The following is a 14179-nucleotide window of genomic DNA, read 5'->3' on the forward strand; positions in this document are numbered from 1 at the left end:
TCTTCCCAATGTCTGTCAAGTTGTGATTTTAAGGAGTTTGTATTCTTTGTATTTATGACGTTCCAATGATTAATGACTCTCTGTGAGTAGAAATCTTGTCAGCTCCTTGTGCTTTGTGTAGCCATGGTTTTAACAGCTTTTGGCTATGTCCTCTTGTGTCTGTGGTTGGAAGCTTGAAGAACCTGTCTTGATCCTTTTCTCAAATTGATCTTGAATGTTTTGATTAACTCACCCCTCAGTCTTCTTTGCTCCAAGTCTTTCCTCTTTACAAGATGTACAAGATGAAGAGCAGCGGTCCCAACACTGATCCTTGTGGAACTCCACTAAGCACATCTGCACAAAATTAGACTCCTTTGAAAAGAGAAGGGAGCATCCTGTAACTACTCCTAGGTTTACAACAACTTCTAGTGAAGCCTTATAGGCTAACCAATCTGCTGGATGTTTGGCAAGATTTATATGGGTAAATTGAGGAACTAGGCCGTAATAACAAGTTGTCTGTGTCACATGTGACGCCTGCTCTGTGACCACGTCCTTATCTATGTGGTCTACTAATTGTTTGTTCACCAGGTCTCTTGGAAGAACAGAGGAAAAATTACTTAATTATCCACTGAATGAGTAATTACCCACATTAAAGAGTCTTTGTTGAAGTTGAGCAATTGGTATTGTTATGGATTGCAACGACCCAAGGCCAAAAACATTTCATTAATGTTCAGCAATGTTTGCTTTAAATTTTAAATTCAACACCTGAAAGATTATTCCAAATAAGCTGTTTTAACCAGCTTGGGAATACATGGTTACTGATGATGATGATATATATATGTCACAGCTGTTATGAAGACACCCTGAAAAGGTTAACTCCAAGCATTGCCCACATCTCATTTCAAAAACATTCAGTCAGCAGCTGTGGTGACCTGATTCACGTAACGCACAGGAGAAGCAAACTGGATGAAATGAACAACATTAAATGAACTTGTGAAAAGAGCTCACATCAGGATATAGGCCGTCGTATCACACGACCTGTGCGTGATAACCACCAAGTACCGGAGGTGTTTGCACAGTATAGAGCAGAAGCAGAACCACATTTTTGTTCACAGCATCTAAACAAAACATCAAGTTTTTCCACAAAGTTGTAGGATTTTTGAGTGGTGACTAATAAGTGCAGGGATCTGCAGTATATTGACATTTCCTGCCCAAGTTGGGAGATGAATTCACTAACATGTAGCAGTAAATGGCCAAACCTTTATTATGTTTACTTATTTCCCAACTATAATTAAAATATTTTACTTTAAGGAAACACATAGGCCCAATGTTGCTCAAAATAATAGTGACCCAGGTAGAATCTCATTCGAGGTCCAGTCAGGTCAAGATTTTGCTACTGGCACGTAACCCAGTACTACCTGTCGCGCAGGGGGAGTAGAGGTATATTTACGTGCTGGTCACCCCACCATGAGTCTACAATGGTTAGATGCACATACCTCAGGGGTCATTTAGAAGCATCCATGATTTTTTCACAAAGTTGTGGGATTTTTGAGTGGTTTAACTATAAGTACAAGTGAAGGTGATCTGCAGTATATTGACATTTCCTGCCCAAGTTGGGAGATGAATTCACTAGCATGCAGCAGTAAATGGCCAAACCTTTATTATGTTTTTATTTTACTAAAGGAAACACATAGGCCCAATGTTGCTCAAAATAATAGTGACCCAGGTAGAATCACAGTTGAGATCCAGTCAGGTCAAGATTTTGCTATTGGTACCACGTAACCCAGTACTACCTGCCGCGCAGGGGAGTAGAGGTATATTTACGTGCTGGTCACCCCACCATGAGTCTACAATGGTTAGATGCACATACCCTGGGTTTGATGCATACCCATGGTTAGATGCACATACCTCATGGGTCATTCTAGAAGCATCCACGAAGTGACTCTGGCAGATTTTTTATCTGTACAGTTCTGTAACCCTAGAAGAAGAAAAGATGTGTAAAAAGTAACCAAAGAAACAAAACACAATGGATTCTTTCAATTGTTATTTATTTAAAGTAACCACGAAAGCAGGCGTTCGTGAAAGCAGGCGAGACTTGTGGTTCGAGAACTGCTTTGTATTTATTTGTTATTCAACTTTTACAGTGTAGAGTAGATTGATTCCAGAAATCGTCATAATTAATACCATTTAGTTTGGCATGCTCACAAAAACTTAAAATGAGCAAATGGATGTTAATTCATGTTACATAAAAAAAAGATACATCATTTCTAATTTATGGGCTTAATTCTTCCAGGTTTTGTTTGGAAATCGCTCAAAATAGTTTAAATAAATGCTTCTTAATGGACAATTTCAAGCATTGGAAAATTCAGCAGCCAAATATGTATTAACAGCACAAGTTAAAAGGTATAATGGTAAACTATTTTTGGTAAGTGAATGATTAAAGTAGGAGAACCTAATTTCCTAATTTGGATATGCAAACTTTGCATTGCAGAATGATGTACACAGGAGCAGTATTTTCATCACTAAGAACATTTTTGGCGAACTCTGAGTTTAGTAATCTGGGATATTAAATTTGCCACTTAATGTATAGTTTTGGATGTAAACTAACAACTATCAGTATCCATTTGAAAAATATCATGGTATTGTCTCTTTATGCCAAAATTTGCAGCACTAGGTCATGTTGCTGAATGATGTGAGGAGCATTGCAGAATGATGCTGTGTGTAAAATCCATAGAAAATGAAAAGCAGTCCCATGTTTGATAAATAATAATAAAAATATCAATAGATTTGAGTAAATTGTGTTTTATATACTTGGCCAATTCTGTTTGCTGACAAATATCGCTTTACCCACACATATTTATCACATTTAATTTTTGTAAATCTCAAAATTTGTGTCACATTTCGGAATAAACGATATGTCAACATTCTGTGAGTCTAACCTTCTACTATAAATGAAATTTAGCAATGAATGTTAGGCATAGGATGTAACATAACAACTATCACCACCTTAAGAAATAATCATCACTGTTTTTATCCTGAATTAAAAAAATCCTTGCAATATTCCTCAAGGGGTTTTGCGGGGGAGATGTCATGTACAATGGTTCAGGTAGTGCTGAAACAGCCATTACTGCCAGGACCTGTGGTGCAATGCATATTAGAATTTTTTTTATCTGAAACTGATTTTCTTTTTCAAACTGATATTAAGGAGTTGCACTGAGAATTATAAATAAATAAATAAATTTGAATTTATATAGCGCTCTATTTTTTGCTGCGTGGTGAATCAGATCGCATCAACTATTGTACATTTATTTTAAGTCGCTGGTAGTGGTAAGCAGTATATAAAAAATGGGTGTAGCTAATTATGATTGATAGTGGGACTCAATTTTATTAAATATCTATGCTGACCAACAGATCGTTCTACGGTTTCATGATTTAAATTATTATATTGCCGAGAAGGCAAATAGCATGCATGTGAAATGTTCCAAATGTTAACAATGTTAGTGATCGAGAATGTTTGTCTCGATATGCATAAATAAGTGCGATATATTTATGGCCTTTGCAATATTTTCTTATGTTCTTGATTGGGTGTCAGGTAGGCCTATATATTAAAATCAAAATACAAATAAATCATCTTCATTCAATCGTCTATACCGTGTCCATATTTGTGTTCTCTTTAAAGCAAGTAGAAATAGCTTGTCAACTTTCAACATTGGAACACGTTATGAAGTATCTATAATTAATAGCTCAGCAGCCAACAAAAAATAATTGTCTACAAGACTCTACAGTAGGTCCCATACGACAAACAAGATTTTCTCTCTGAATTGGCCATATTTTTACATGTAAGAAAATCAATCGCATTATCGTGTTCACTCTAGCGTATGTTTGGGCCCTATTTGACTCATTGGAACGTTCTCAAAAGGACCCCCTGCGACTGTCAAGGTAAAATGAATATAGTGATTGCAGTCGAACCTGGCGCAAACCTATCCACACTATGATTGTAACATCCACCCATTTCTGCAGCTCCCCAAATTCCATTGGGTGAAGGAAGTTTTGATAACCAAACAACTAGACGACCAGACATTTCCTGCCCAAGTTGGGAGATGAATGTAGCAGAATGTAGCAGTATTAAAATGGCCAAACCTTTATTATGTTTTTATTTTACTAAAGGAAACACATAGGCCCAATGTTGCTCAAAATAATAGTGACCCAGGTAGAATCACAGTTGAGATCCAGTCAGGTCAAGATTTTGCTACTGGTACCACGTAACCCAGTACTACCTGCCGTGCAGGGGGAGTAGAGGTATATTTACGTGCTGGTCACCCCACCATGAGTCTACCATGGTTAGATGCACATAGAGAGCGAGCATGGATCGGGATAAACCAAGTGCACATACAGGCCTTGGGCACGGCCGGGACTTGAACCTGGAACCTCAGTAGTGCAAGGCGAGGGAACTATCGCTGCGCCAACTCGCTCCCCCATTATGTATCATTCCGCAATGTTGCAGAATGATGCAACTTTAATCAACGTTACCACCCGATTTATTTTTGTTTCATTGGATATAGGGATGAATAAATTTGTTGTCTACTTTAGAAGCAGACCCTCCCACTGTAACACTTATAATACAAAAATCATAAATCTTTAAGATGTACACAAAATACACAATGAAAAACAAATTAGAATAAAACAATTTAAAATACAACAAAAAAAGCTATGTGATAAGAATGGAATTGATTAAATAGTTGTTTTTAATGGATCCTTCTTAAGTTTGTGACAAACAAACCCATTTGGATAGCACATCCCAGTATGTGTATTCCTCAAGTGTGGGGGCACCCCTCTAGATCTCACCATCTTCATTGGTCATCAAGTCCGGCTGCCCGGCGTAGTGCTTGGTCATCACGTCCGGCTGCTCGGCGTAGAATTTTATATTTTTGTCACCTAGTCCTTTTCTGTGAAAACATGACCCATTTGGACAGCAGAAACCAAGGGGGAGGGTCTTATTGGAAATGAGGGTATGGGGATGTACGGCAGATTCGGGGTACATTTTCAGCCATTTAGACTTGGGTGGATTTTCAGCCATTTTGGTTTATTGATGGCCATAATTTCATGAAAATTTGAAAGGGTGTTTTTTTCTTCAAAAGTTTCTCAAAAAAAGTGCAAATTTTTCTTTACACAAATTTGCAAAAATTTATAAAAAATTGGTAGAATTTTTACTCCTTTGGTTTCCGGTCGGGTACTTTTTGGAGTAACAGCCCCCCCCCCCCCCCAAACCAAAGTTGAGCCCCCCCCCCCCCCCCCCGGCAGCAATATTCCTGTAAATGTAGGTCTCAAATGTGGGACTACCCACTAGATTCCAGCATCCTGATCAGGTACCCCTATCATACCCTTACCTAGCCTTTGTCAGAAGGTCAGTTTGGCTTGGTTTGTGAGGGGCAAGTGCTTGAGTGCGAGCCAAGGGCATCTGTGCACTGCAAGTGCCTCAGCGTGCGCTGCAAGCACATCGGCGCAAGAGATTCCTGACTTGTGTGAGCATGGTTCCCTGTAGCTCATTTCAGCTGATGTTATTCTCCTACATAGCTTGGACAGGGGTTAGTCTCTGAGTTTCTTGTCTGTGACACAAGACTTGTCTATACCAGTTTCGATAACATATCCTATTGTCGTGATTAATCTAAATGGCTCTTGATGGAGACTTTATAAGGATCTCTCACAGATAGATTGGCAAAGTTGGAACAAGATGACAGAATATTTTGGCAGGGTAATGATGAAGGTGATATGACTCTTGGGGATGGTGTTGAGGATGGTAACTTGATTGATGATAACACAAAACCAATAATAAAACTTTAGGAACTGCATTTTATTTGCGCGACAACTATCACAGTACATGCACAATAAGGTTTGGGACATTTTGAGGTTGGGCACAATTTAACTGTCATTTATCAATTATATTGATTTGGTTTTGGAAATCTAGTTGAAGCAAAGCTGTTAGCTGTCAATATGTACCCAAATTTAGTAAATACTGAGAAAGTAAAAATAACCAAATTCAAAATTAGTACACTGCTATGGTGCATTGCATCCCTCCTATACAATATATGTTAGCGTTTGTATCGTTTGTCTGGGAAGATGCCGTGAAGTACGATGCCTCTATTGAATGTCATAGTGCCAGCGAGGGATTGGTTTACACGATGTCCTTCGTCTATGTCACCTCCGAGGGGACTGTGCCACTTGGTTACCCGCTATGGTGTGGGGCGAGAACATAAACAGATGCACAGCGTGTTCTCTAACGTCTTGTGCCTTTGTAAGCTGGGCCATGAGGTGTCTTGTCTTGAGGAACAGGGCCCTCAACATTCGTCTTGTATCCGTTAAGTGTTCCCGACTCAGTAGTCCAGCTGCAGAGAAAGGCATGTATGATGGTTTTGCCAGTTTTATGAAACATGTTCTTTGCTGATTATTATTCTATGGGTGATGCAGAATGAACAAGGTCCATTATCAACCCTGGGAAATTTGATACAGGAGTCAAAATACAAAAATTTTGTTAAATCAGGAATGTCAAAAGAATTTGGACCAAAATTTGACCAATTTGGAACTCCTGATTTAGGTTAAATCCTGATTCGGGTTAAATCACGTAACCTAAGAATTAACAAGTTGCAGCTGGACTATGCACCTACCTTGAAGTGGTTGTCGGGCTTACGGTTGTGACTTGATCTAAACATACAATTAAGTGGTCTTAATTTACAAAACAAAAACCAGTTAACATGGTTAAAGCACAGATGTTTTCTCTTTCAATTTATGTTAAAGTATACTGAAAGAAAAGCAGTTAATGGCGCCTTTGTTTACATCTGGTCACAATTAACCAGAGGGTGCTATATTTGTCTGTTTGTTTGTTTGTTTGTTTATTTGTTTAACCAGTCAGTCTGAATGAATGGGACCAGGCTATCGCTCAAGCCAAGCTGTCAGGCTTATAATATATGAATGCTGGCCTGTATGAGAGAAAAGAAAGAAGGAAGAGAGCAAGGAAAATAATGTCCATTCCCAACAAATTTGTACAATTTTGCTCTTGGCACTTGGTATGTGTATGGTGGGGTGTATGTGTGTGTGTCTTATATAGGGTTGGGGAACTTGAATAACCTGGTATATCTGGGTCTAAACTTCTAAGATTCCAGATGACCTACATGAATCTGTGAGCTAGCTTCTGTGACCTTTGTCACTACATTAATTGTCATATCAAACACTCCATATTTATTAAATATGTGAAGGATATTCAGTGTTAAAATTGGATCCACTCAACTTGAGTTCTTGTAACCCTTGTAAAGTCACATGATTAAAAGTATCCATTCATTCAATTAATTCAACCATTATCTCATTTTTGGGATTTTTGCAGGTACACTGAATATCAACAAAATCGACTGCTGTTGCTGGACTCCTTTCGTGTAGCATGCGAAATCATGAAGTGAAGCTGTATGACCCAACACATACCATAACTAGAAGTCATAATAGAAGAGAGTCCATCCTGAACCTCATCAGTGGATACAGCCTTTCACTATTGTAGAGAACCAATACTCCCATGCCTTTCTCAAGCTCTGGTAAACCTGCTATACATGGTACATCACTGTCGACTGTTCAAAAGATGATCAAAATTGAAGAGGAGGTCAAGACAAATAACAAAAAGAAACTTGAGGTAATTAAGACATACCCAGAAAACATTGGTTTCTATATTGTTCACAAAATGTTAGAAAAGGTTGCCAGAAAACAAACATCTGTTATGTTGGGTTATATTTACATTTAGGTATAAAACGTTTTCTTAACATTCAAAAACATTTTGTTAAAACTTACTACAAAATATTCTAGCATAATTTTATTTAAGTGTTGACAAAATATTTATCAAATTTTTGCCAGTTGGAAATATTTTACAATAACATTTTGACAAAATTTTAAAAGTTCTATTGTAGTGTGTTTTCATACAAAACGTTTTAATGACCCAACATTAACACTGCTATTAACATTTGATGCTATTAACATGTTTTCACAAAAACTAAAACCATTGTAAAGTGTTTAAAACATTGTAAAAACGTTTTGTGTGCTGGGATTTCATGAAACTCATAATTATGAATTGCCAATTTAATGTTCAACCATTTATAGACATTGCATTTAAGGAGACATTGCATGCATAGTCAAAATTTTGAGGCATTTATAAGGCGTAGAAAGGCGTAACTGTGAGTGACTGAAATGTTGGTTTGCACATGTCACACAGGGCTGTTGCCATGGGGGTGTGACACCCCTGGCAATCCCTAAAAAAGGGAATAGAGAAAGGAAGAGTGAAGGGGAAGAGAGAGGGAGGAGGGGAGGGAGGGAGAGAGAGGGGAGGGGGAGTGGTACAAGGAGTTAGTGTCTCTCACATCACATGAGAGCAAGGGGATAAAAACTACAATAAGTTTGTAATTTGGGCCGGTATATTGTATATTGTTGGCCTACAATGATGTTGGCCAGGCGCATTAAGCTGATGTGGACACATTTTGCACGCGCTTCTTGCGCACTGGCTCTGTGTTATTTACCTTTATTTTGGGCTTAAATTGTCTGAAATATAAAATTTTTGTGCACTTCACGTACAAATGTCTCAAATAGGAATAAAATATGCTCGTCTCTACCGCTATCAATCTTAGGCCTATAAAAGTATGCCCCCTTATCTTTAAATCAAAACATGGCTACTTGAGTGCATATGCCTTCCTCATGGTGAGATTGGGGCCTCCAAATTTTGGCCTGGCCCAGGGCCCCAAAAGGGTAAATCCTGCACTGCATGGTCAGGATGGCAAGTCAATGTCCTCTCCTACTCAGTTGATAGAAATGTTCTGACAAAATTTACGATTCATTTTTTATTTTCATCTCGAACTTGAACATGAATCTTTAAAATAATTATAATTCCATCCTTTCTATGATGTAGGCCTAAATCATAAATATGAGTGCTAGGGCAACTCCTCTCATGCCTGAAAAAACAAAACTCATTAGCTGGATCAAAATAACGGGACAAAAGTAACCAAAAGTTGTAAAAGGCCTATGCATCTTCCTTTGGCACGATTTAAGGAAACAATTGTCCTCAATTTTGTTAATTTTAGCATTTAAAATTGCAATTTTTTCGTGCACTTCATGCCCATTTGTCCTGATAATGTCCTTTTAGTAGCAGATCAGTGGACGATTTTGAAATTTTTGTCACTGACTCGGTGACTCAGTACATCTCCTTTGAATTTTAACATTGAAATAGCAAACTACGCATGCACTTTTTCAAATTTTTGTGTGCTTTTCCTGGTAGTGGGACAGCTTGGAAAAAACTTGGGTTACAGTTGTGGGAGAGGGATGACTTCAATCCAATTAGCCAGGGTGGCAATTATGTTGCCATGTACATGTGCCAGCAAAAGGTAAATCGGGCCATACCAGTAAAATTTATTTCTCAACCCCCCCCCCCCCCCCCTTATAGAAGATGGTCTAGCGACGGCCCTGATATCACACTGAAAGGTGGTTATGTTATCAAATGTACTTAGGTACATGTTGGACTATTAGTAAATCACATTCACACACAGGGACCGAGCTTGCTTAGTATTAGATACTAGCTAATCTTTGCAATCGAAAAAGCAAAATTATATAATGCATTACTTCCAAATTTCCTGTAATACTTAGTCATGTCTAGTTAGATTAAAATTATTAATACACTGAATTATTTGAAATTACAGGTTTAATTTCCTGAGGCAGGCAATCCCATTATAGTGATGCAGATGACAATCCATAAAAAGATGACAAAGATGACTGGCTTGATATGGCAGAGTATGATGCAACACTGAACAACACAGCATTGAACAACTGTGGCCAATTTCTATAGCACTCTACATGCATGTTGTTGAAAACAAACAAGTTGTTTAATTGTGTATGTATAACTAAGCCAATGATGCATGTTCTTTAAGGACATGTGCAATAACTATGAGCCCTGGGAGGGTAAAATTGGGGGAGATCTTTTGGCAGGCCGAGAGGGTTTTTGGCAGGCCCATAGGGGGTATAACAGCCTTTGCATCAGGGCTAAGAGTAAAATTGTACAAAATGGTGTTTGGGAGTGGTCTTCTCTCCTTTCTCCTGCACTATTTTCTTCCATTTCTTGCTTTGTTTATCAAAGCTATCTGGGCAAGCAGGGTAGCTAGAAATATACTAATAAAAAAGAATACATTGTTTAATATTGCTTTTTTCTTTTCAATCTTTCGTTTAGGGCCTATAGGCATCTTTCCACACCTATTGCTAAGTCATCAAAATAAAGGAGTTTGCTACACACCTCAACCATGTTCAAGAAGGCTCTGATGACCTAAGGAGCATGATAGTCCCACTGCTCTCCCTTTACTATATAAATGGACAAAACAGGATGAGGTAAAAAGCATAATCATTTCCAAATGTTTTGGGCTAGGATGATCTAGTCAGCATTTTATCTATGAAATCTTATAGGACTCTATGGGTTTTCTATGCATCAGATGTCTAATCTAACTTCTAGACAATATCATCCTCTGAAGTTCCAGTCCATGAGAGTATCATCAAATGTGTACAAATACAGGTTTTTTTTCAAATACCATATCAGAGTGGAATAACCTCCCATCATCTGTTCTAGAGTCTTGCAGCATTCAATACTTCAAAACTGCACTATGTAATAATGTAATGTAACTTAATGTTTAATCTGTATTCACATATAAATATCCCATTATATTATCTTAATCCCATTATAGTGATGAAGATGACAATCCATAAAAAGATGCGAAGATGACTGGCTTGATATGGCAGAGTATGATGCAGCAGTGAACAACACAGCATTCAACAACTGTGGCCAATTTCTATAGCACTCTACATGCATTTAACCAATAGATACACCTAAGGCAATTGACTTTAAGGTATACAAAAATGTTCATAGAAGATGTTGTTGTTGAAAACAAACAAGTTGTTTAATTGTGTATGTATAACTAAGCCAATGATGCATGTTCTTTAAGGACATGTGCAATAACTATGAGCCCTGGGGAGGGTAAAATTGGGGGGGATCTTTTGGCAGGCCGAGAGGGTTTTTGGCAGGCCCATAGGGGGTATAACAGCCTTTGCATCAGGGCTAAGAGTAAAATTGTACAAAATGGTGTTTGGGAGTGGTCTTCTCTCCTTTCTCCTGCACTATTTTCTTCCATTTCTTGCTTTGTTTATCAAAGCTATCTGGGCCAGCATGGTAGCTAGAAATATACTAATAAAAAGAATACATTGTTTAATATTGCTTTTTCTTTTCAATCTTTCGTTTAGGGCCTTTAGGCATCTTTCCACACCTATTGCTAAGGCATCAAAATAAAGGAGTTTGCTACACACCTCAACCATGTTCAAGAAGGCTCTGATGACCTAAGGAGCATGATAGTCCCCTGCTCTCCCTTTACTATATAAATGGACAAAACAGGATGAGGTAAAAAGCATAATCATTTCCAAATGTTTAGGGCTAGGATGATCTAGTCAGCATTTTATCTATGAAATCTTATAGGACTCTATGGGTTTTCTATGCATCAGATGTCTAATCTAACTTCTAGACAATATCATCCTCTGAAGTTCCAGTCCATGAGAGTATCATCAAATGTGTACAAATACAGGTTTTTTTTCAAATACCATATCAGAGTGGAATAACCTCCCATCATCTGTTCTAGAGTCTTGCAGCATTCAATACTTCAAAACTGCACTATGTAATAATGTAATGTAACTTAATGTTTAATCTGTATTCACATATAAATATCCCATTATATTATCTTAATCCCATTATAGTGATGAAGATGACAATCCATAAAAAGATGACGAAGATGACTGGCTTGATATGGCAGAGTATGATGCAGCAGTGAACAACACAGCATTCAACAACTGTGGCCAATTTCTATAGCACTCTACATGCATTTAACCAATAGATACACCTAAGGCAATTGACTTTAAGGTATACAAAATGTTCATAGAAGATGTTGTTGTTGAAAACAAACAAGTTGTTTAATTGTGTATGTATAACTAAGCCAATGATGCATGTTCTTTAAGGACATGTGCAATAACTATGAGCCCTGGGGAGGGTAAAATTGGGGGGGGGGGGATCTTTTGGCAGGCCGAGAGGGTTTTTTGGCAGGCCCATAGGGGGTATAACAGCCTTTGCATCAGGGCTAAGAGTAAAATTGTACAAAATGGTGTTTGGGAGTGGTCTTCTCTCCTTTCTCCTGCACTATTTTCTTCCATTTCTTGCTTTGTTTATCAAAGCTATCTGGAGCCAACATGGTAGCTAGAAATATACTAATAAAAAGAATACATTGTTTAATATTGCTTTTTTCTTTTCAATCTTTCGTTTAGGGCCTATAGGCATCTTTCCACACCTATTGCTAAGGCATCAAAATAAAGGAGTTTGCTACACACCTCAACCATGTTCAAGAAGGCTCTGATGACCTAAGGAGCATGATAGTCCCACTGCTCTCCCTTTACTATATAAATGGACAAAACATAATCATTTCCAAATGTTTGGGCTAGGATGATCTAGTCAGCATTTTATCTATGAAATCTTATAGGACTCTATGGGTTTCTATGCATCAGATGTCTAATCTAACTTCTAGACAATATCATCCTCTGAAGTTCCAGTCCATGAGAGTATCATCAAATGTGTACAAATACAGGTTTTTTTTTCAAATACCATATCAGAGTGGAATAACCTCCCATCATCTGTTCTAGAGTCTTGCAGCATTCAATACTTCAAAACTGCACTATGTAATAATGTAATGTAACTAAAATGTTTAATCTGTATTCACATATAAATATCCCATTATATTATCTTAATCCCATTATAGTGATGAAGATGACAATCCATGATTTTTCTTCTCAATTAGATGACGCTTTTTCAATTTTTATTGAGTATTTGTTTAGATTAGATTTAGATTCTCCAGACCTTATCTTGCAGAAAGTGCTGGGAGGCTTTTTTACTGAAGTTTATGGGGAAGTATACAGATGTGCCTTTAATTTGATATGACTTTGGAAATGGTAAAACTTTTGACAATTGCTTTTTGCCCAAAATGAGCAGCAGGTCTTAAATGAATTTTAATGTTCTTTTCTATGTAGATTGTGGAGGTACATGTGGAATACTTTGCACTGAGAATAGCTTTTGATGGAAATAAAGAGGAGCTAGGATTCCACCTGGAAAACAGGTGAAGCAGGAGAGTTGGACCGGTGTTGGTGACAGAGTTTGATTTTGCTGACGACATTGCACTGTTGTCTGAGGAAAACAACAAGCACAAGAACTGCTTCACAGAGTTGAGACTTCAGCAGCAATAGTGGGCCTGAAGATGAATGGAAGTAAAACAAAGTTCATGTCCTACAATAACAGAGAAAGCGTCACAAATGACGGTGTATAGTACTAGAGGGGTCGATGATTTCAAAGAAGTAACATATGACAAATGCAGACCTATATGGAGATCTTCCAAAAATAAGCCACAAGATCAGGGAAAGAAGAATCCGGTTTGCTGGCCATTGTTCTAGAAGCGAGAGCCCGCATCATAAATGGTTCATTGGATACCCAAGCACGGGAGGTGGAAACACTCGATTGGAAGCAGCTAGCAGACTTCAGGACATCAATGGAGAACAGAAAGTTTGAGGACACCACTCGAAATAAGTCAAGTAAGTCAAGTGGAAGATATTTGTGGATTTTAAATGGAAAAGCCCATTGCATGCTTTCACTTTCAACAGAGTGGAGTCTACCACTGATCACGATTACGCGCTTGAACCAGTCAGTGAGTGTACAGGTTTGTTGTGACAAAAGCATGATAATAATCATGGACAAATAATTTGCGTGAAAAAATAGCAAATTGTGTGGAACTTTTACACATAAAACACACAATATAAAACACAGGAAGAAAAAACATATAGCATATCTTTTTAAATGCATTTGTGTGCTGTTTCAACATAAATCGAAGTTTCTTCACACATACGCGAAAGCGATAAGCAGCGCTTGTGCGAGACAGATTAGCAAATGATTGGCATGACTGTGATGATTTAAAATAAGGACCGGTTTCATTTACATTTCATACAGAATTGCGCGGAAATTTGCGAAATAAAATTGCCAGGGAAAGGAAAATTTTGTAGTGAGGCACAAAAATCATTGGACCTTGGTTATAATAGACTCTTGCTTTCTGCATTGTCAATG

At 37.8% G+C, this 14179-nt stretch overlaps 1 long non-coding RNA gene across 2 annotated transcripts; it reads left to right on the forward strand.

The window, feature by feature from the left end:
* Positions 1-6359: 6359 nt before the first annotated feature.
* On the forward strand, positions 6360-12483 carry LOC140139343 (uncharacterized). 2 transcript variants are annotated; one of them, XR_011857089.1, is made up of 6 exons: positions 6360-7651; positions 10220-10374; positions 10725-10886; positions 11278-11431; positions 11782-11944; positions 12343-12483. It is a non-coding gene; the product is annotated as an uncharacterized lncRNA (long non-coding RNA). The 2 variants fall into 2 exon arrangements; XR_011857090.1 differs by lacking the exon at positions 6360-7651 and adding an exon at positions 9762-9886.
* Positions 12484-14179: the final 1696 nt, after the last annotated feature.

Source organism: Amphiura filiformis, chromosome 18 (assembly GCF_039555335.1).
Source record: "Amphiura filiformis chromosome 18, Afil_fr2py, whole genome shotgun sequence".
In the NCBI taxonomy this organism is placed as follows: Eukaryota; Metazoa; Echinodermata; class Ophiuroidea; order Amphilepidida; family Amphiuridae; genus Amphiura; species Amphiura filiformis.